Consider the following 24,067-nt stretch of genomic DNA (forward strand, 5'->3'; position numbering starts at 1 on the left):
TCCTTGACCACCAAGTAATGGCTGCCATTAGCAGCTCTGCCTGATACACTCCCCCTCCCAAAAAGCAGTCTATCTGGGGGCTTCCCCAGGACCCCAGCTTCTACCCAGACAGAAGGTGTGTGGGAGAAAGCAACATGTAAACTCCATCCAGCCCTGCTATTTTTTTTTTTTTTTTTTTTTTTTTTGAGACAGAGTCTCGCTCTGTTGCCCAGGCTGGGGTGCAGTGGCCAGATCTCAGCTCACTGCAAGCTCCGCCTCCCGGGTTTAGGCCATTCTCCTGCCTCAGCCTCCAGAGTAGCTGGGTCTACAGGCGCCCGCCACCTCGCCCGGCTAGTTTTTTGGATTTTTTAGTAGAGACGGGGTTTCACCATGTTAGCCAGGATGGTCTCGATCTCCTGACCTTGTGATCCACCCGTCTCGGCCTCCCAAAGTGCTGGGATTACAGGCTTGAGCCACCGCACCCGGCCCCAGCCCTGCTATTAACTCATCATGTGGCTTTGGGTAGGATCTGTCTCTCTCTCTGCCCTCATTTTCCTCCATTTTAAAATGAATTAATAAACTTCTGCTTCAATAGAGCAAATTTATGTGTGCCCCTGAAAGCCCCATTAACATGAGAGGGAATGAATAAAACAGGCATAAAGCCACAGAACAATGGGAAAGAAAATAGGCATGAAAAACAGTACAATGGGGAAGAAAAGAGGCACAAAGCCTCTCAAGAAGCTGCTGGAGGATGTGCTCCAACAAAACGAGAGTGTAAATCATGAAAGAAGACACAGGGTACAGGAAACCCTGTACCCTACCATGGGAGAGGTAAAGCTACTCCCTAGAAAACAGGCACAAAGAGAGAGCAATGGGAAAGAAAACAACTGCAGACATGGGAGATGTCAGCTAAACTTTGGAGGCTACAAGTAGGTGGCACCTGGTAAGACGTTTAGCAGACTGAAAAAAGTTGAACCCAGTGCCTGCAGCGGGGAGAGGTGTGGTGTGGGCGGGAGACAAGAAGCCTCACAACCTTGGAAGCACTTGAGAACTGGAGGCATCAGGAACCTCTGAAGTGGGGATGAAGGAAGAGGCTAAAAACAGGGATTGTTGGTCAGACACGGTGGCTCACGCCTGTAATCCCAGCACTTTGGGAGCCCGAGGCGGGTGGATCACAAAATCAGGAGATCGAGACCATCCTGGCTAACATGGTGAAACCCCGTCCCTACTAAAAACACAAAAAATTAGCCAGGCGAGGTGGCGGGTGCCTGTAGTCCCAGCTACTCAGGAGGCTGAGGCAGGAGAATGGCGTGACCCAGGAGGCGGAGCTTTCAGTGGGCGGAGATGGTGCCACTGCACTCCAGCCTGGGCAACAAAGTGAGACTGTGTCTCAGAAAAAAAAAAAAAAAAAAAAAAAAAAAAAACAGGGATTGTTGTCCAGGCATGGCAGCTCACGCCTGTGATCTAGAACACTTTGGGAGGCCAAGGCAGGAGGATCACTTGAGACCAGGAGCTCCAGACCAGCCAGGGCAACATGGCAAAACCCTGACTCTACAAAAAAATATAAAAAATAGCTGGGTATGGTGGCCTGTGCTTGTGTCCCCAGCTACTCAGGTGGGTGAGGTGGAAGAATCACCTGAGCCCAGGAGATGGAGGCTGCAGTGAGTCAAAATCATACCACTGCACTCCAGCCTGGGCAACAGAATAAGACCTTGTCTCAAAAAAATAAAAAATAAAAATAAAAACAAGATTCGTTGGTTGTGAGTCTTTAATGCCCAACTCAGTCCCCAGATCTCCCCTGCCACCTCGAGTATTCAGGAGTTTCCTCACCATCCTACCATCCCAATCCTGCTCCACACAAAGTTTACTCTCTGGAGAGAGGATGCACCATAATCAGAGCAGAAGGGAGGAATTAAACAATATCCCCTCCCCATGTCCTCCCCTACTCAGATTCCAGAAGACTGCAGAAGACTGCAGCAGCCAGGGTTATGCCCCGAGGCAGGAGAAAAGTCTCTGAAGAGCTAACCATTCCCAGAATAGTATCCTATAGCTACTTCCATTTTTGTGTTCCTCAATGTCATGGCCAAGACCTAACTTACAGTGAAATTTCACCAGTCACCAAGCTCTGCCAAGCAATTAGGTTTTTAGTGCTCCTCTCTTGAACGGTCAACCAAGGATTACTGAAAATTTCAAAACACACACCCTTTCTTGAGAAGCTGCTGGAAGATGTGCTCCAACAAAATGAGAGAGTAAATCATGAAAGAAGACACAGGGTACAGGAAATCCTGTGTCCTACCATGGGAGAGGTAAAGCTACTCCCCAGAAAATGTGTGAAGGGAAGGCCTGGGTTGATGCTGAACAGCAGGACTAGGGCATTTCCCACCCGGAGGGAGCAGGAGAAAAGAATGCCCTGGGAGGGAGTTCTTCAAGAAAAAAATAAGGAAGAGGAAAAGGAGAGTAGATAGACAACCAAATAGGTTTGAACATCTAGAAAAACTGTTTTGAGATGTCTTACAGAAAGTTTGTAAATGCAAAAATAAAAAGAAGCAATTAATTTCAAGAAAACCAAGTTGTACAAGAAAATGAAACGCTGCTACATGACTTGACATGGAATGTAATGCATATAGTCATAATAGAAACGTTAAACAGGAGTCTTTTTAATTGTGTAAAAACCATATTAAGATGATTTTGATTTCCACCTAGAAAGTAGATAGCCAGATGGGAGCATTGTTCCCATCATAACAATGGGAAAGCTAAATAATGTACAAAATCTTTTTTTTATTTTTATTTTTAGCCTACTGGAGAGCTGAGGTCATAGGCCACCAAGCAAACTGGTTTCTGGAGGTAACCAGAACACATTATCTTTCATGGATGAAACACATGATCTGTTTCATGTTTGACAGAGCATGGAGGAATAGGTAGTTGCCGCAAAAGTAGATAAGGAGAAAATGACTAATACCTTAAAGAAATCTTAATGGCTGAGCATTAGCTAGAGTGGCAGTTTACTGGGAGCCCCAAACACAAGGGTAACCTGTACCCCCAGACAGTTTCTTCCTACAGTCCTCCACTGGACACTCATGAGAATGATGTGGAGTAGGACAGGGCCCGAGGGAGGCCCCCTGGTAACACAGCCATGCAAGATGTGCCAAGGGTTGAGGGTGGAGCAGGAGTACCTGGAGAAGCCCATCTGTGCTCTGGGCTCTGCATGAGTGCAAGGTGGTAACTGGCTGCTGCCAAGAGATAAACACCTATACCTTGGCTTTGCTTTGATTTAAGATGCCCATCCCACAGGTCCCTGACCTGCTATAAAGCAAATGTTGACTGCCTCTGCTGTAGTAGAAGACCCTCCCACCACAATGCTACAGTCACACTAAGCAAAAGCCATCAGGGCCGGGTGCCTTGGCTCATGCCAGTAATCCCAATATTTTGGGTGGCCGAGGTAGGCGAATTGCTTGAGCCTAGGGGTTCGAGACTAGCCTGGGCAACATGGCAAAACTCTGTCTCTGAAAAAAAAAAAAAAAAAAAAAAAAGCCAGATGTGATGGTGCATGCCTGTAGTTCCAGCTACTCAGGAGGCTGGTGTGAGGATCACCTGAGCCTGGGAAATTGGAGGCTGCAGTGAGCCGTGATAGCACCGCTGTACTCCATCCTGGGCAACAGAGTGAGAAAAGAAAACAAAAAACAAAAGCCACTGGACACTGGCAAGGAAGGGGCAACCCATTAGTGTCCAGGATTTTGCACTGATATAAAACAGAGGGCTGCTGCTACTACTGGGCAAAGAGCAGGAATCTCACTCCCACTCAAGATCCCCCAACCAGTAAGGCAGAGTTTAGTTCCCATGGGGGTGAAGGGGAGGAAGTCAGCCTGCATTCTAGTACCTGCACTGAATAAGAGGCTGAGGTTGTCAAAAACTGGAGGAGAAACAGGAACACTAAGAAAGCCCCACTCCTGGGGCTCAGGCTCAAGACTGTCTAAGGCTGAAGCTAGAGCAGGATAATCAAGAATTCACTGCCTCCACAACAAGCTTTGCACCAAACAACAAGTAACAGCAGTCTACCGCTGGAGAAGGGACTAGAACACAAAGAGAGATTTCCTCTGTGTTGCATGCATGCAGCGCAGAGCGGGGACACTGGGGAAATTCCTGTGGGACTCAAGTCCTCATTGAACACAATGTAGGGACAGTCTACCACTGGAGAAATTTGGAGCCTGTAGTATACCAAAGGTAACTATAGCAACAACAAAACCTAAATCCAGCTGGGCACCATGGCTCATGCCTGTAATCCCAGCACTTTGGGAGGCCAAGGCAGGAGGATCATTTCAGCCCAAGAGTTCAAGATCAGCCTGGGCAACATAGTGAGACTCCATCTCTAAATAAACAGATAAATAAATAAAACTTAAACCTAAATCAACTACAGATTAGATTGACTTGAGGCCTATACCAAAGCCATGACATAAGAAATATTTCAATTTCTTTCTAGGCATAAATATCATTTACTTTACTACTGTTCCATTACACACAATGCCTGATAGTTAGTCAAAGATTTTAAGAGACACAGAACCAGATCTTAGAGATGGCCAAAATGTTGGAACTATCAGATAGAGACAAGATAGCTCTGATAAATATGTTAAAGGGTGCAGTGGAAAAGGTAGACTTCTAAGAACAGATGGGAAATTTCAGCAGAACAATGGAAACTATTAAGACTAGTCAAGCAGAAATGTTAGAAACAAACTCGCTATCAGTGATGAAGAATTCTTTCAATGAGTTTATTAGCAAAGTGGACACAGCAAAGTAAAGAATCCTTGAACTTGATGATAGTGTAATATAAATTATCCAAATTGAAATATAAAGAGTAAGAAGAGTGAAAATAAAAATTAACAGATTACCCAAGAACTGTGCAAATGGTCTGTATATATGTAATTGGAATCCTAGCTAAAGGAGAGAGAACAGAGAAGAATAAATAGAAACAGAAAGAATAGAAAATTAAAATTTTTTAAATGGCCAATTTTTTCCCCAAAACTAATAAAAGACAACAAACCACAGATCCAAGAAGCTCTGCAAAACCCCATGGAATAAATGCAAAGAAAAACACATCTAGATACATCCTAGTCAAACTGCTGCAGAACCAAAGATAAAATCTTGAAGTCAGCCAGAAAAAAAGAGCCATTGTACACAGAAAATGAAAGATACAAACTACAAGAGACTTCTTATCAGAAACTATCAAAACCAGAAGATAATGCAGCCATACATATGTTTCAATAAAAATCTGTCATTCTAAAACTCTATGCCCAATGAAAATATCTTTCAAAAATGAAGACAAGGTTGGGTGCAGTGGCTCACACCTGTAATCCCAGCACTTTGAGAGGCTGAAGTGGGTGGATTGCTTGAGTCCAGGAGTTCAAAACCAGCCTGGCCAACAGGGTGAAAATCTGTCTCTACAAAATATACAAAACTTAGTCAGTCATGGTGGCATGCACCTGTAGTCCCAGCTATTCAAGAGGCTAAGGCTGGAGGATCACATGAGTCCAGGAGGTCAAGATTGCAGTGAGCCATGATCATGCCACTGCACTCCAGCCTGGGTGACAGAGAAAGATCCTGTATCAAAAAAAAAAAAAAGAAGAAGACAAAATAAGAACTTCTTCAGATGAGCAAGGAGTTGGAGAATTCATTGCCAGCAGATTGGCACTAAAATAAATATTGAAGAAAATTCTTAGGGCAGAAGAAAAATTATGCCAGTTGGAAATTTGGACTTAAACAAAGAAATGAAGAGTATTGTAATTGGCAAAAATGTGTCAAATATAAAATAAATTTCCTCAGTTTTAATGTCTGTTTAACGTAAAAACAGTAACAATGCATTGTGGGGATTATAGTGTATGTAGAAGTAGAAGTATACTACAAAAATAGCACAACAGGCAGGAGAGCAGAAATGGAAGTATTTGGTTGTGAGGTTCTTAAACTATATTTTAAGAATTGTAATGTTATTCGAAGGTAAATTGTGGAAAGTTAAATATGTGTATTTAAATCCTACAGTGCCATTACAAAAAAGGAAAAATTATAAGACACAGCTAGTAAGGCAATAGTAGAGATAAAATAATATTATGAAAACTGCTCAATCCAAAATAAGACAGGACAAGAAGAAAAATAAACAAAGAACAGATGGAATAAAGAGAAAACAAACAGCAAGATGGTAGATATAAACCCAATCATATAAATAATTACATTAAGTATAGTCTAAATGCTCCAATTAAAAGGCAGAAATTGTCAGACTGGATTATAAAAGCAAAACCTAACTACATACTGTTTTCAAGAAACATGTATCAAATATAAAGACACCAATAAATTATATGTAAAATGATGGAAAAAGATATACCAATCATAACTGTATTAGTCCAGCCTCACGCTGCTATAAAGAGCCATCAGAGACTGGGTAATTTATAAAGAAAAGAGGTTTAATTGACTCACAGTTCCACAGGCATGGCTGGGGAGACCTTAGGAAGCTTAACAATCATGGCAGGAGGTGAAGGGGAAGAAAGCACGTCTTCACATGGCAGCAGGGGAGACAGAGAGAGAAGGGGGAAGTGCCACACACTTTTAAACCATCAGATATTGTGAGAACTCACTCACTATCAGGAGAACAGCAAGGGCGAAATCTGTCCCCATGATCCAATCACCTCCCACCAGGTCCCTCCCCAACACTGAAAAATTACAGTTCAACATGAGATTTGCATGGGGACCCAGAGCCAAACCATATCAATAAGTAAGATGGAAGAGATATATTAATATCTGAAAAAGTAAACTTCAGGATAAGGAATTTTACCAGGGATAAAGATTATACAATGCTAAAGACTAATTCATCAAGAAAATGTAACAATCTTTAATGTGTGTGCACCTAATAACAGAGCTTTGAAAAATAAAGCAAAAATTGATAACGCTAAAGGGAGAAATTGACAAAGCAATACTTATAGTTGCAAAATACAATATTTGTCTCTGAGTAATTGACAAAAGTAGACAAAAACTGATATAGAAGACGTATCGGGCCGGGCGCGGTGGCTCAAGCCTGTAATCCCAGCACTTTGGGAGGCCGAGACGGGCGGATCACGAGGTCAGGAGATCGAGACCATCCTGGCTAACACGGTGAAACCCCGTCTCTACTAACAATACAAAAAACTAGCCGGGCGAGGTGGCGGGCGCCTGTAGTCCCAGCTACTCGGGAGGCTGAGGCAGGAGAATGGCGGGAACCCGGGAGGCGGAGCTTGCAGTGAGCTGAGATCCGGCCACTGCACTCCAGCCCGGGCTACAGAGCGAGACTCCGTCTCAAAAAAAAAATAAAAATAAAAATAAAAATAAAATAAAATAAAATAAATAAAATGTATATGTAAGAACAAAGGATCTTGAATAGACAAAACAATTTTGATAAAGAAGAATGAAGCTGGAGGAGTCACACTACTTGATTTCAAGGCTTACTATAAAGCTACAATAATCAAGACAGTGTGTTACTGGCATAAGCACAGATATAGAGATAAATAGAACAGAATAGAGAGTCCAAAAATTTGTTCATATATTGATTTTTTGTCGATTAATTTTTGACAAAGATGCAAAGGTAATTCAGTAAAGGATAATTGATTCAACAATTAATGATGGAACAATTGGATATCTCACGCAAAAAAAAAAACCATCTTGAATCCATATCTTGAAGCACATACAAAATTTAACTCAGAATGGATCACAGACGCAAATAACAAGACTAAAACTGTACAGGCGTACCTGGCTTTACTGTATTTTGCAGATCTTGTGGGTTTTTTTACAAATTGAAGACTGTCTATCAAGGAAGTCTATCTGCACCATTTTTCCAATAGTACGTGTTCACTCAATGGCTGTGTCCTATTTTGGTAATTCTCATAATATTTCAAACTTTTTCATCATGATTATCTCTGCTGTGGTGATCTGTGAATAGAGATCTTTGATGTCACTACTGTAATTGTTTTGGAGTACCACAAACTGCGCCCATATAAGATGGTAAACTTAACCAATAAATGTATACATTTTGACTGCTCTACCAACCAGCTGTTCCCCTGTCTCTCTCCCTCTTCTTGGGCCTCCCTATTTCCTAGGACACAACAATATCGAAATTAGAACAATGAATAACTCTACAATGGCCTCTAAGTGTTCAAGTAAAAGAAAGAGTCGCACATCTCTCACTTTAAATCAAAAGCTAGAAATGTTAAGCTCAGTGAGGAAGACATGTCAAAACCCAGATAAGCCAAAAGCTAGGCGTCTTGCACCGAACAGTTCACCAAGTTATGAATGAAAAGGAAAAGCTCTTAAAGAAAATTTAAAGTGCTACTCCAGTGAACACATGAAGCGAAACAACCTTATTGCTGATATGGAGAACGTTTCAGTGATCTGGATAGAAGATCAAACCAGCCCCCCCGCCCCCCGCTAACACTCCCTTAATTAAGCCAAAGCCTCAATTCTATGAAGGCCAGGGTGGGCAAGGAAGCTGAAAAAAAGATGGAAGCTAGCAGAGGTTGGTTCATGAGGTTGAAGGAAAAAAGCCATCTCCATGACATAGCAGTACAAAGTGAAACAGCAAGTGCTGATGGAGTAGCAAGTTATCCACAAGAACTAGCTAACATCATGCATGAGGCTGGCTACATTAAACAACAGAATTTCAGTGTGGATGAAATAGCCTCATATTGGAAGCAGATGCCATCTAAGAGTTTCATAGCCAGAGAGAAGAAATCAATGCCTGGCTTCAAAGCTTCAAAGGACAGGCTAATTCACTTGTTAGCGGGTAATGCAGCTGGTGACTTCGAATGGAAGCCAATACTCATTTAACATCCTAAAAATCCTAGGTCTCCTAAGAATTATGCTAAATCTATTCTGCCGGTGTTCTACGAATGGAATAACAAAGCCTGGATGACAGCAATCTATTTATAGTATGGTTTTCTGAATATTTTAAACCCACTGTTAAGACCTACTGTTCAAAAAAAAAAAATTTATTTCAAAATATTGCTGCTCATTGACAATGTACCTAGTCACCCAAGAGCTCTGACAGAGATGTACAAGGAGATTAATGTTGTTCTTGTGCTGCTAACACAACATCCATTCTGCAGTCCACGGATCAAGGAGTCGTTTTGACCGTCAAGTCTTATTATTTAGGAAACAAATTTCCTAAGGCTATAGCTGTCATAAATAGTGAGTTCTCTGATGGATCAGGGCAAAGTAAATTGAAAATCTTCTGGAAAGGATTCACCCTTCTAGATGCTGCAAGAACATGTGTGATTCATGGGAAGAAGTCAAAATATCGACATTAACAGGAGTTTGGAAGAGGTTGATTTCATGCTTCATGGATGACTTTGAGGGGTTCAAAACTTCAGTGGGGAAAGTAACTACAGATGTGATGAGAATAGAAAGAGAACTAGAATTAGAAGTGGATCCTGAAGATGTGACTGAATTGCTGCGGTCTCATGATCAAACTTGAATGGATGAAGAGTCGTTTCTCACAGATGAACAAAGAGTGGTTTTTTGAAATGGAATCTACTCCTGGTGAAGATATGGTGAACACTGTGGAAATGACCACAAAAGATTCAGAATATTAAATAAAAGTAGTGGATAAAGCCCCTGCAGGGTTTGAGAGGACTGACTCCAATTTTGAATGAAGCTCTACTGTGAGTAAAATGCTATCAAACAGCATCACGTGCTACAGAGAAACATCTTATGAAAGAAAGAGTCAATTGATGTGGCAAACTTCACTGCTGTCTTAAGAAATAGCCAGCTACCCCAACCTTCAACAACCACCACCTTGATCAGTCAGCAGCCATCAGCATCAAGGCAAGACCTTCCACCAGCAAAAAGTGTGTGATTCGTTGAAGGCTCAGATAGATTGTTAGTATTTTTTAGCAATAAAGTGTCCTTTAATTAAGGTATGTACATTTTTAGACATAATGCTTTTGCACACTAAATAGACTACAGTATAATGTAAACATAACTTTTTTCGTGTGTGAGACAGAGTCTCGCTCTGTCGCCCAGGCTGGAATGCAGTGGCGCAATCTCAGCTCGCTGCAACCTCTGCCTCCGCCTCCCGGGTTCAAGCGATTCTTCTGCCTCAGCCTCCCGAGTAGATGGGGTTACAGGCACACACCGCCATGCTCAGCTAATTTTTGTATTTTTTGGAGAGACAGGTTTCACCATGTTGGCCAGGATGGTCTCGCTCTCCTGACCTCGTGATCCGCCCGCCTCGGCCTCCCAAAGTGCTGGGATTACAGGCATGAGTCACCGCGCCCGCCGTAAGCATAACTTTTATATGCACTGGGAAGTCAAACAATTTGTGTGACTCACTTTATTACCATATTTGCTTTACTGTAGTGGTCTAAAACCAAACCCACAATATCTCCAAGATATGTCTGTAAAACTCCTTGAAAAAAACAAAAAAGAAAATCCTTCTAACTTAGGTTATGCAAAGATTTCTTAGAAACAACACCAAAAACATGATCCATGGCAATGACAACAACAAAAAACTGATAAACTGAATTTCATCAAAATTAAAACTTCTGCTTTTTGAAGGTCATGGTTAGGAAAATAAGAAGATAAGCCACAGATTGGAAGAAAACATTTACAAACACATATCTGATGTTTTTAAAAAATTGTATCTGGACTATATAAAGAACCCTTACACAACTAATAATAGGACAAACTACCCAATAAAGATAGGAAAAGATCTGAACAATCACTATATCAATGAAGACGTATAGATGGGTCGGGCATGGTGGCTCATGCCTGTAATCCCAGCACTTTGGGAGGCCAAGGCAGGTGTGTCACCTGAGGTCAGGACTTCGAAACCAGCCTGGCCAACATGGTGAAACCCCTATCTCTATTAAAAATATAACAATTAGCCAGGTGTGGTAGCAGGTGCCTGTAATCCTAGCTACTCGGGAGTCTAAGGCAGGAGAATTGCTTCAACCCAGGAGAAGGAGGCTGCAGTGAGCTGAGATTATGCCACTGCATTCCAGCCTGGGTGACAGAGCTGAAACTACATGTTAAAAAAATAATTTAAAAAAAAACCTATAGATGCAAATAAGCACATGAAAAATGCTCAATATCATTAGTCATTAGAGAAATGCATATAAAAACCACAATGAGATATCACTACATACCTTCTAGAATGACTAGGATTAAAATGACTGGTAATACAAAGTATTGTGAGGATATAGAACAGCTGGAAGTCTCATTCACTCCTGGAGGGAATGTAACATGGAAGTGGAACCTAGAAAAGTCAAAACTATTGGATCAGAGAACAAATCAGTAGTTGCCAGGGAGTAGGTAAAAGATATTAACTACAAAAGGGCCTGAGACAACTTTTCAGGGGACAACAATGTTCTATATTTTGATTATGATATACATGTATACATGATGGTACACATCTGTCAAAATGCACCAAACTGCTCTCCAAAAGGGTGAATTTTATTATATGTATACCTCTATAGACAAGACTTTAGAAATCCAACTAAAAAACATATTCAGAGGATGAAGAAGAGGAAATAGGGGAGGGAGAGCAAGAGAACTGATGATCCTCCTCTTAGAAGAAAGAAAGTCAACGAAAATTTGCAAGGCTTCAAAGAGGGAGAGCCACAAAACTCAAAACACCTGTTTGATGGTAGCGGCAGAGGAAAGTAGTTAAGAATATGAGTTTTCATTTTTCCACCGCTGGATCTGCAAAAATCTGAAATATGATAGCACCCAGTGAGTCTGTGGGGACAGGCACATTCCTGCACTCTCCGTCTAAGATCTGAGCATCATCTGCAAGGGGGCGGCTTAGCAACATATTCGAACTTTATGTTCTGAATATCCTTTGAGCCAGGAAACTCATTCTTATGAATTTATCCTATGGAAAGAATAGGGCAAGCCAGGATTATATACATACAAGAATATTTATAGTAGTATTGTTAATAAAGAAAAGTTGAAAGCTATGTGAACATCTATCAATAGAAGAATAAATAAATTACACTCCAGTGCCATTCTGGGAAACAGTTCGACAGTTTCTTATAAAACTAAACATGTACCTATCATATGACCCAATAATTGCACTCTTGGGCTTTTATCCCAGAGAAATGAAACCTCGTGTTCACACAAAAACCTGTATATGAACAGTCATCGCAGCTTTTTTCATAATAGCCTCAAAGTGGGTGAAAATGGTTAAATGGTGATACATTTACCCTTTGAAATACAATTCTCAGCAGTTAAAAAAATGAATTTCTCAAAAAAGGCTACTGACACACACAACTTGGATGGATCTTAAAAGAATTATCATGAGCCAAAAAAAAAAAAAAAAAGCCAATCTGAAAATGTTGCATGCTGTGTGATTCAATTTATGCAACAGTCTTGAAATGACAAAATGACAGAGATGGAGACTAGATTGATGGTTGCAAAGGGTTAGGGAGGTGGAGTCTGTTTCTTTAAAGGTCTTGCACAAGGGATCCTTGTGGCGATGGAACAGTTCTGTGTCTTGATTGTGGTGTTGTTTACAGGAAACTTTTATTTTATCAAGTCATGAAATTGCAAGGAAAACTGTCTGGCAGTTTCTTATAAAGTGAAAACACACTTACCAAAGAACCAGCATATATAAATGAGTGTGTATAATACGGAATGAAGCCTGTGAACTATGCCAAAGACACTTTCCTGGCTTTGATATTACACTATAGGCACGCAAGAGGTTCCTACTGGAGAATAAGTGAAGGGTATACAAAACCTTCTGTACTATTTTTTGCAAACTTCTGTGCATTTATAATTTTTTTCAAAATTCAAATATGCAACAGATTGTCATTTCACTATTAAGAATTATGTGCATTCTTTCAAAAAAAAAAAAAAAGATGCGTATAGCCGGGCACCATGGTTTGCACCTGTAATCCCAAACTAAGACAGGAGAATCGCTTGAGGCCAGGAGTTAATGACCAGCCTAGGCAACATAGCGAGACCCTTTCTCTAAAAAAAATTTTGAGGCCAGATGTGGTGGCTCATGCCTGTAATCCCAGCACATTGGGAGGCCTAGGTGGGCAAATCACTTGAGGTCAGGAGTTCAAGACCAGCCTGGGCAACATGGCAAAACCCCATCTCTACTAAAAATATAAAAATTAGCCAGGTATGTTGGCACATGTGTAATCCTAGCTACTCAGGATGCTGAGGCAAGAGGATTGTTTGAGCCCAGGAGTTCAAGGCTTCAGTGAGCTATGATGGCACATCTGCACTCCAGCCAGGATGACAGAGTGAGACTCTTCTCCAAAAAAAAAAAAAAAAAAGGCTGGGCACTGTGGCTCATGCCTGTAATCCCACCACTCTGGGAGGCCAAGGCAGGCGGATCACAAGGTTAGGAGATTGAGACCATCCTGGTCAACATGATGAAACCCCGTCTCCACTAAAAATACAAAAAAAAAAAAAATTAGCTGGGTTTGGTGGTGGGCGCCTGTAATCCCAGCTACTCGGGAGGCGGAGTCAGGAGAATCACTTGAACCCAGTAGGTGGAGGTTGCAGTGAGCCGAGATCGCGCCACTGCACTCCAGCCTGGCGACAGAGTGAGACTCCGTCTCAAAACAAAAACACAAAAAAATAAGGCTAAGTAAAAGAAGAGCACAGCATATCATTGAGTGGAAAGGGCAGGATGAAAATAACACACAAAATCTCATTTACGAAAAATTATGTTTGTATGCATGCTGAAGCATATGGGAGATCTAGAAGGACAGCCACCAAAATGTTAATAATGCTTTTTTGAGGGGAGAGGTTTTTCTTTTTAAACTTCCTTCTATATTTTCTGTATTGTTTAATTTTTTTACAACATATTGCCTTCATGACAACAAAAAAAAAAACACAAATATTTCAATAGGATTTTTAAATGCTCCAAGTGACTATCAATATGGAAGAAATAATAGTGACATATTGCTCATGAAAGACAGAAAGCCCATTGCAAAACAATCTAATTCCATTCTCGCAAAAAAAAAAAAATCATATATTTTATTATATGCAAAATCTGGACAGGCCAGGCGCAGTGGCTCACACCTGTAATCCCATCACTTTGGGAGGCCAAGGCGGAAGGATCATTTGAGCCCAGGAGATCGAGACCACCCTGGGCAACACAGCAAGACCCCTATCTCTACAAAAAAATACAAAAAATTAGCTGGACTTGGTGGCACAAGCCTGTAGTCTCAGCTACTCGGGAGGCTGAGGTGGGAGGATCGCTTGAGTTCAGGAGGTCGAGGCTTCAGTGAGCTATGATTGAGCCACTAAACTCCAGCCTGGGTGACAGATCAAAACTCTGTCTCAAAAACAAAAAACAGAAACAAAACAAGAAAACAATGGAGTGGGGAAGGTTTTTCTAGCTATGACTCAAAATCCAGAAGCCAAAAGAGAAAATACAGATACATTTTATTACATAAAAATTATTTAAGGCCAGGCGTGGTGGCTCAAGTCTGTAATCCCAGCACTCTGGGAGGCTGAAGTGGGTGGATCACGAGGTCAGGAGATCGAGACCCTCCTGGTTAACATGGTGAAACCCCGTCTCTACTAAAAACACAAAAAATTAGCCAGGCATGGTGGCAGGCGCCTGTAGTCCCAGCTACTTGGGAGGGTGAGGCAGGAGAAAGGCGTGAATCCGGGAGGCGGAGCTTGCAGTGAGCCGATATCGTACCACTGCACTCCAGCCTGGGCAACTGAGCAAGACTCCATCTCAGAAAAAAACAAAAAAAATTATTTAAAAAGACACTTCTACCTGGCCAAAAGAAGGCCATATGTAATGCTGAAAGACAAATGACAAGTTAGGAAAACTATTTGCATATAATACTTTTATCTATGTATAACAGACAAGAGCTGATTTTCCTATTACGTAAAATGTTTCTAGACATTGATAAGGAAAAGTCGAACTCAATATAAAAATGAGCAAATGGCGGGGCGTGGTAGCTCATACCTGTAATCTCAGCGCTTTGGTAGGCCAAAGCAGGAGGATCATTTGAGCTCAGGAATTCGAGACCAGCCTGAGCAACATAGCAAGATCTTGACTCTACCAAAAATCAAAAATGTTAGCTGAGTGTGGTGCCACGCACCTGGTAGTTGCTTGGGAGGCTGAGGTGAGAGGATCACGTGAGCCCAGGAGTTTGAGGCTTCAGTAAGCTATGATGGTGTCACTGCACTCCAGCTTGTATGACAGAGTGAGACCCTGTATCAGAAATAAATAAATAGAGCCGTGCATGGTAGCTTATGCCTGTAATTCCAGCACTTTGGGAGGCCAAGGCAGGAGGATCACCTGAGGTCAGGAGTTCAAGACCAGCCTGGGCAACATAGTGAAACCCTGTCTCTACTAAAAATACAAAAATTAGCCAGGCACAGTGGAGCACACCTGTAATCCCAGCTACTCGGGAGGCTGAGTCAGGAGAATGGCTTGAACCCATGAGGCAGAGGTTGAGGTGAGCAGAGATCATACCACTGCACTCCAGTCTGGGTGACAGAGCAAGACTCCGTCTCAAAAAATAAAAATAAATAAATGGTGAACTCACACATGTGAGAAATAATATAAGCATAGCTACATTGTTTGTAAGAGCAAATAAATAGAACCAGCACAAATGTCTATGAATAGGGGACTAGTTAAATAAACTGTAACTTATCCCTACAACACTAGAATATGCAGATGACAAAGTGGAAGCTCTCCTCTTATTGACATGGAATGCTCTCCAAAATGTATTTTCAAGTGAAAAAGCAAAATGCAGAATAGTATGTAGAGTATACAACTTTTTGTATTAACTGGGGCACTTTTGTATCAACTGGCACATCCACGCCCAGTTAATGTTTTTATTTTTGTAGAGACGTGGTTTCAGCATGTTGCCCAGGCTGGTCGCAAACACCTGGGCTCAAGCAATCCTCCCTCCTCCCGCCTCAACCTCCCAAAAGGCTGGGATCACAGGAGGAAGCCACCAAGCCCAGTCTCTACTCCAATGTCACGAAGGAATTTGCCCATTTCTTCCAGTACTTTTATAGATTCATCTTTCAAATTGAAATCTCCAATCCATTTGCATTGATACTGGGGTACAGTGGGAAATATAAATCCAATTTCATTTTTTCTCCAGGTGGTCACCCATTTTTCTTAACATAATTTTTTTAATATATATGTTTATTTTAAATATGAAATAGAGACTCTGGAGTCACAGAAGGCTGGGTTCTTATTTATTTGGCTATTCGGTTATTTATTTGGCTGTGTTATTTACTTACCCTCTCAGAACCTCAGAGAAAAGACAAAGGACAAGATTTGGGGGAGCCGGGTGCGGTGGCTCATGCCTTAATCCCAGCACTTTGGGAGGCTGAAGCAGGAGGATCACTTGAGCCCAGGAGTTTGAGACCAGCCAGAGCAACATAAGGAGACCCCATCTCTACAAAATTAAACATTAAAAATCCTAACCCAGCATAGTGGCATGAGCCTGTGGTCCCAGCTACTCGGGAGGCTGAGATGGGAGGATTACTTGGGCCTGGGAGCCATGATTGTGACACTGCACTCTAGCACTCCAGCCTGGGTGACAGAGTGAGACTCTGTCTAAAAAAAACAAAAAAACAAAAAAACAAAAAAGATTTGGGGAGGCAAAAGAAGCTACTGAGCTACTGAAGGAAATCACTTAGGAGAGATAACTGAGGCCCAGTAGTGGAGGACCTGATAGCACAGAAAGGATCTTGGGCCAACTTGTCTGCCCCTTCACTATACTGTTGGTGAAACTGAGGTCCAGTCAGATAGATGGATTTGACCTGCAGGGTGTGGACCCTAAGACCAGGCTCTTACCCACACTGGTTCCAGGCAGGCACTGAGGGAAGACAAGCCTGACCCTACTATACAACTGAAGAAATTGAGGCCAAAGCAGAAGTGATACCTCCCCCAGGCACTCCAGATAGAAGCTGTGGTTTCCACCCCCTTTCCCAGGAGCAAACCACGGTCTTCACTTCTGCTTGCAACCTCCAAATTCCCCTCCACATCCCTTCAGAGAGGTCACCATGCACCATCGTCTCATACACTGAGTCATTTCCTTTTCCACCCTGCAATTCATTATTTGGGGCCTTCTAGGAAATAGCAATCCCTTCCTCACCTGACTTCCAGAATGGTTCCAGTTGATGGTGGGGAAACTGAATACTGCACAAGAGGAGTCTGCTTGAGTTCTACAGCAGGCCAGTGGGCAAGCTGGGACTCAAACCCAGGCCTCCAGGGTCCAGGGCGCTACCCCCTGCACACTGCAGCCTCCCAAAGATGGTTGGGCAGCTGAGTTGCTGTGTAGACAAGTAAGACTCTATTTAGGCCAACAGAGAAATGACAAGCTGTGGAGCACAGGACAGAGCCTCTGGAACATGAGAATCTCATAACCAGTGCCAGTATTCAGTGCCTAGGCTGTGTGACACCGGACAAGGCACTTGACCTCTCTGTGTCTCAGGTTTTCTCATCTGTAAAATGAGGCCAAGGAAACCTATTTCCCAGAAAGAGAAACTCCAACAACAATTTCCCTGATCCTCTACTGGGAATCAGGCTCTGAGCCAGGTCCAGGGCTCTGGCCAAAGTCCTTGGTCAGGAATACATCTGAGCACAAGGCTTGGGAATCCCTGCCTTCCTCCCTGCAGCTGACCATGCACCCCAGAATCCCACCTCTCCCCAGCAGCATGAGGGCCTACTGAGCCAGCCATTCTCCACACACAGCCCCACCTGCCCCTGCCAACCATAGTCTGGAGCCCCTGCCTCTGGCCTGGGTGAGGAATCAATCAATCTGTGGTCTCTGCAAAAAAAGCCCTAAGAGGCCAGGTGCAGTGACTCACACCTGTAATCCCAGCACTTTGGGAGGCCAAAGCAGGTGGATCACCTCATCAGGAGTTCGAGACCAGCCTGACCAACATGGTGAAACCCCGCCGCTACTAAAATTATGAAAATTAGCCAGGCGTGGCGGCTGGCGCCTGTAATCCCAGCTACTCAGAAGGCTAAGGCAGGAGAATCGCTTGAACCTGGGAGGTGGAGGTTGCAGTGAGCTGAGATCGCGCCATTGCACTCCAGTCTGGGCAACAGAACAAGATTCTGTCTAAAAAAGCCCTAAGAGATGCTATTAGTGACCCCATTTCACAGGTTGGGAAAGAGAGGCCACCCCGGAGCCCAACAGGAAGTCTGTGACCAAGCCAGCAGCAGGGCCATTTCCCTGAGACATGCTGTCCCCAGGATCCAATCCAGGTCGCTCTGAAAGGAGCTGCACCTGCTCTAGTTTGCCAAGCACAAAGTATGTGCCGGGCCCTCTACTGAGCCTCTGACAGCCATCCACAGTGCAGGTTCCCAGACTCACCCCATTTTACAGATGAGAAACTCAGGTCCAGAAAAGAAATCACCCTTCACTTGTCGCAGACCTCATGGGGAAGCTAAGATTCGAGCCCCAAGCCTAACTACTTCTTAATTTAAATCGCCCCTCCTTCCAAAAGCATAGATCTCTACATTCCCCTAGATGTGGAGCTGCCAACCAGAAAGGGTAGGAGGGTGGGTCCCCAGCTTGCTCACCCAGGATGTCCCCAGGCCTGTGCCCACCTAGGTGTCGGTATGCCCAGTACTCACTGAGGGGCCTGTGGATAAGGACAGAGAACTGGGCAGGGGAGAGTGGGGAGAGGCCCAGAGGAGGCTGACCTGTGAAGCTGCCGCTGCCGCCTCAGCTGCTGTCTCGGCTGCTGTCTCGGCTGCTGTCTTGTTGCTTCTGCAGGAAGGGGAAGCTGGGAGGCATCTGTGGGTGGCCTCTCCCTTCGCCCCACACCTGCAGCCCCCACTGCACTTCTCTCTGCTCCCTCCACCCCAGGCCCAGGCATCACACTCTCACTTCACTTCTCCTTTCACCAACAGCATCCTCTTTGCTTCCTCCAAGCCGGTGGTCATGCCCTGGTCACCCTTTGATGGTATCACCCCGTAGAGCCTGCAGCACTTCCTGGGGTGGCGGCTCCTCTGTGGAGGTGCTCGAGGACATGGCAAAATGGCCTTACGCAGTGTTCAAGACCCACCTGAGCTCCGCATCCTTGGGCAAGAGATGTCGCCCCTCTGGGCCTCAGTTTTCCCACCTATAGAAAAGGGAAAATGATCCCTGCCTGACCTGACAATCGATGGCGTATCGATGATGGCAAGGACCTCAGGCAGGATCTGGGTCAGACTGCCTGGGTTCAACTACCAAGCCCACCACTTGCTGGGTGGGTGATTGGGGCAAGCCACTCACGCTCTCTGAACCGGCTTCCCCTCTGTAAAACGGAGATAATGACAGTAGCACCTTGCAGGGTAGTGTGGGGTTTACAAAAGGTAAGGCTGACGAAGTCACTGGAAGCACTCTATGAAGCCATCATATTTCACAGATGAGGGATCTGAAGCCCAGAAAGGACCAGGGCCTGGCCCAAAGTTGCCAAGTGGCAGAGCCTGGTGGAGAGGGGCCTCCCTGGCCACAGAGCCCAGAAAACGTGAGGCTGGAAAGCTGGCCAGCTTCTCCCTGAGCCAGGGGTCTGGATAGGCCTGAACTGCATCAGCCATACCCTCTGAAGAGATCTAAGGGAAAGCCAAGAGGTGTGTGGGGGTAGAGAGAGAGAGTGTGTGTGTTGGTAATGGGGAGATGGTGCTCTCTCTTGCCTGGGCCCCATCCAGACTCCTGGGAAAACTGTGACTCAGGAATGTGCTCTTCTAGCCCTGGGGGAAAGATGGAGAGGCAGTAAAAGGCAGAAACCAGACAGGCCCTAACATGGTCTCCCTCCTCTCTGCCTCACTGGGACCCTTCCCGCATCAGCCCAAGCACACCTCACAGGTAGTACAAGTGGCCTCTGCAGAAGCAGGAGGGAGTTGCTCCTTGGAGGGCAGGCAGGCCCCCACCCCAGCTGCATGAAGGTCTTGCAGGGACACCAGTGCACCTGTGTCCTGACTCCTGGGCTGCACTCCCTCTGGGTGACTTGGGCAAGCCTTGGCCCTTCTTGGCACTTCTGTTTTCTTTGATCATGATCCAGACCTTGACCTCCAGGCCCTTCCTTTCTGAGGTCACCCAGCTACCTCTAGGATTGCCACGCCAACCTCCTCCTTCCTCATGCTGAACGTGAGCCCAGTTGGCTGTTCTCAGGGCTCGGAGGAGGCCCTGCCTAACCCTCAGCCCCTCTATTTTCCAGCCTGGGTCTGTACCAGCCTCACTGTGCCTTGCTTCAGTTGGGGACTAAGTTAGTGCCTGTTACTTAGCCCTGCACTCCTGATCCTGAAACTCACTACCAAGATACTCTCCTGCTCAAAAGCCAGTGGTGAGGCTGGGTGCGGTGACTCAGACCTGTAATCCCAGCACTTTGGGAGGCAGAAGCAGGTGGATCACTTAAGGCTAGGAGTTTGAGACCAGCCTGGGCAACATGGCGAAACCCCGTCTCTACTAAAAATACAAAAATTAGCTGGGCGTGGCGGCACACACTTGTAATCCTAGGTACTCGGGAGACTGAGGTACAACAACCGCTTAAACCCAGGAGGTGGAGGTTACAGTGAGCCGAGATCACACCACTGCATTCCAGGTTGGGCAACAGAGACTCCGTCTCAAAAACAAAACAAACCAACCAACCAACCAGTGGTGGCTTCCTATTACCTTCACAGTCTAACCCCATCCAACTTCCACCACCACCCAGTCTGATTGTGCTTGCCATATTAATACCCACCTCCCTTCTCCGTCCCAGCTGTGGTCCCACACACGTACCTGGGAAGCCCTCCAGCTCCTCTCCACCCATCAGGGCTCCACTGGATCCTGCCTCCTCCAGGAAAGCTTCTCTGCCTCCCGCTCCTCTGCAAAACACTCTGGATGCTTCAGTGGTAGGAAGCCTGCCAGTCTTCTCTCAGGCCCCCAGGCAGGGAAGAGGCCACATACCATCCCAGTAAAGTGTCTCCTCATATGGGGGCTACTTACCCTGGTGAGCTGCAAGAAGACTGTAGGTGGGACCCCAACAGGACTTCAGATAAACTGAGTTACACTGCAAAAAATGTCATTTACACGTCTTTCTCAATCTTGGTTGTGTCCAGCAGAAGCCTCAGCTTAGGGCTAAACTGTTTCTTTTGTTTTTTGTTTGTTTGTGTGTTTGTTTGAGACAGAGTCTCACTCTATCGACAGGCTGGAGTGCAGTGGTTCAATCTCGGCTCTCTGCAGCCTCTGCTCCCGGGTTCAAGCAATTCTCCTGCCTCAGCCTCCCAAGTAGCTGGGACTGCAGACGCATGCCACCACACCCAGCTAATTTTTGTACTTTTAGTAGAGACAGGGGTTCACCAAGTTGGCCAGGATGGTCTCCATCTCTTGACAAGTCAAGTGATCTGCTCACCTTTGTCTCCCAAAGTGCTGGGATTATAGGTGTGAGCCACCGCACTCAGCCGAGGGCTAAACTGTTTTAACCCCTCTCTCACGCAGACTAGGTCCCTTATTTTTCCCCATTTTTCAATCTTTTATTAGACATCAAAACAGGATGTCTGACTTCTAAATGCTTTATTATGGTAAGAAATATATATATATATATACACACACACATACATATATGTAACAAAAGTTACCATTTTAAGCATTTTTAAGTGTAGATTCAGGCCAGGTGGGGTGGCTCATGCCTATAATCCCAACACTTTGGACAAAGCCCTAGTGGTAGGACTACTTGAGCCCAGGAGTTCAAGACCAGCCTGGGAAACATAGCAGACCCTGACTGTACAAAAAAAAAAAAGAAAAGTGTACACTGCAATGGTATTATGTACCTTCACACTGTCATGCAAACATCACCACATCCCATGTCCAAAACATTTTTCATATTCTCAAACTGAAACTCCATACCCATGAAACAGAACTTCCCGTTTTCTACTCCCCCAAGCCCTTGGCAGCTACCGTTCTATTTTCTGTCTCTTGAATTTGACCAATCTAAGTACCTCATCTTAGTAGAATCACAGTCTTTGCCCTTGTGTGACTGGCTCATTTCATTTAGCACGATGTCTTCAAGGTTGCTCCGTGTTGTAGTGTGTCAGACTCTCATTCCTTTTAAAGGTTGAATCACATTCCACTATGTGTATAATACATATTACATTTTGTTCATTCATCTGTTGATGGACACTTGAGTTACTTTCACCTTTCAGCTATTGTGATCAATGCTGCAATGAACATGGGTGTAGAAATGATGCCCCTTCTTAACAAAGAGAACATTTCTAGCTAGACTTTACTAATGTTGTTTTATTTGCATGCTATTTATTGTTGTGATTTTCTTCTACTTCTGGCAAATTATACAAATTTTCTATTTACCTAGCTATATGAAATAGCCTTTAAGATACATGTAGATCCTCCACATGTAGATTCCACAGTGGAATGATTTAAAGAAAAATGCTAAGTAAATAAGGGCACAAGTGTCATTTGTTAGTGGCAAAAAGTGGTGGCAGTGATACAGGAAGAGAACTGCTGAAGTGTGGAAAATATTGATACATGCCTCAAAAACCTGACTGTCCTGAGTTGAGAGGAGTGGGACAGGCTGCCAGAGAGAAACCCTACCGAGACCACTGGGGAGGCTGATGCCAGATCAACCTTGCATTCAGAGAGGCACCTGGAGGTGTTGTTCTAGAAAGAGAACTACAGTAAAATTGAAACAGTCAGATCTGGGATCCAACATCTCACAGGGAGACCCTGGGCCAGTTACTTGAGATGATCCTCTGGCCTCTGCCTCCAAGTTAGCTGGGACTACAGGTGCGTACCACCACACCTGTCTAAACTTTTCATCTTTTTGTAGAGACAGGGTGTCCCTATGTTGCCCACGCTGGTCTTCAACTCCAGGCCTCAGGCGATCCTCCTGCTTCGGCTTCCCAAAGCACCGGATTACAAGTGTGAGCCACCGTGCCCAGCCCAGTCACTTCTGATCTTCACTTTTCTCATTATGACAGGGTGGTAATAACACCCAGCCCCTAGGTAACTAAGATAACATCATGGGAGCTGCCAAAACCTGTGGCCAGCACCTACCTTGGTTCTACGATCGGGTGGGTCACGTCACCCCACCCTAGCCCCTGCAAAAGACACCCTCAGGACAATATTTATTGCTTCTCCCTAAGGAGAGAAGGCCTGATAGTGATGAGGTTATAGCTAGAGTTCAGGTGCACCATCAACTCAGTCTCCACCACCTTCTCCAGCCCCGTTTCCACCTCCAAAAACTCTGGGCAAGACCTCTGGGCTCTTGACCCAAGGCTGTTACTGACTGTAGGACCCTGTGCAAGTCTGAGCCAAGAGCCTCTCTGAGCCTTCACTTCCCCAGCTGTAAAATGTGGATGCCCTTGTCCTCTGAGTACTCAGACTGCATACATCCTCTATCTGTCTCTGGCTGGTGAACAGACGCTGTCAACATTCAGCCATGCAGAACAAATACAAAGCAAATGAATCGACAAGTGAAACTACCAGTCTTGCAAAGTGTGGGATTTCATGAAGTTGGTGGAAGCAATGCAGGAGAAATGGAACAGCTGCTGCCCACAGAGAAAGGGAACGTCTGCAAGGGAAGTGACCCAGACCTGAAAAAAACCACTGGACTATCAAAGGATTCAGAGTGATCCTAGAGTTTGAGGAAGCTTTCAAATATTTTTGCAAAAATGACTCTCTTACTGCAAAAACCAAATCAGAAGGGAAGGATGCTACATACTCAACTACTACAAGAAAAAAGACTTCCAGTGTTAATATTTGATTCATTCCTGGTTCATTCTAAGGCGTGTGTGGTTGCAATCATAATCTAAACTCTGTTAATTATGGGGTAAAACTAACTTATCTTTGTAATATTTAGCTTCTTTTTCTAGGTAAAATCCCAATCAGGCTGGCTTTTCTCCACCGTCTTGGTGAATTTTTGGTCTTCTTTTAAATAGATTCATCTCGGGGGCCTTCCAGGGTACAGGATGTGGTGGGGAGTCCTCCAGACGCCTGTCCCCGCTTTCCAGCCAAGATCACAAACACCCTACCCCAAAACATACGGGCGCCCACGAAGGTGCATTACCGTAATTCCCCAGGGCCTGCCAACCACCATCGCAATGCGAAGAAAAGTCTCTGCCCGCCGGGCCGAGCGCTCCCGGCGC

At 44.5% G+C, this 24,067-nt stretch overlaps 1 protein-coding gene across 5 annotated transcripts in view; it reads right to left on the reverse strand.

Moving 5' to 3' along the window:
* Positions 1-18,714, reverse strand: part of ADGRG5 (adhesion G protein-coupled receptor G5) — a 34,827-nt gene extending 16,113 nt beyond the window's left edge. Inside the window, exons 1-3 of one of the 5 annotated variants that reach the window (XM_030925544.1) lie at positions 18,644-18,696; positions 17,085-17,262; positions 11,133-11,242 (exon numbers count right to left, since the gene is read on the reverse strand). The gene's annotated coding sequence lies outside the window, so the exon portion shown is untranslated. Of the gene's footprint in view, positions 1-7,740; positions 7,763-11,132; positions 11,243-17,084; positions 17,263-18,643 lie in introns of those variants that run through there. The other 4 variants (XM_030925543.1, XM_010365489.2, XM_030925546.1 and 1 more) reach the window with 4 other exon arrangements.
* Between the last annotated feature and the right edge of the window lie 5,353 nt (positions 18,715-24,067).

The sequence above is a fragment of the Rhinopithecus roxellana genome, chromosome 20 (genome assembly GCF_007565055.1).
Source record: "Rhinopithecus roxellana isolate Shanxi Qingling chromosome 20, ASM756505v1, whole genome shotgun sequence".
NCBI lineage: Eukaryota > Metazoa > Chordata > Mammalia > Primates > Cercopithecidae > Rhinopithecus > Rhinopithecus roxellana.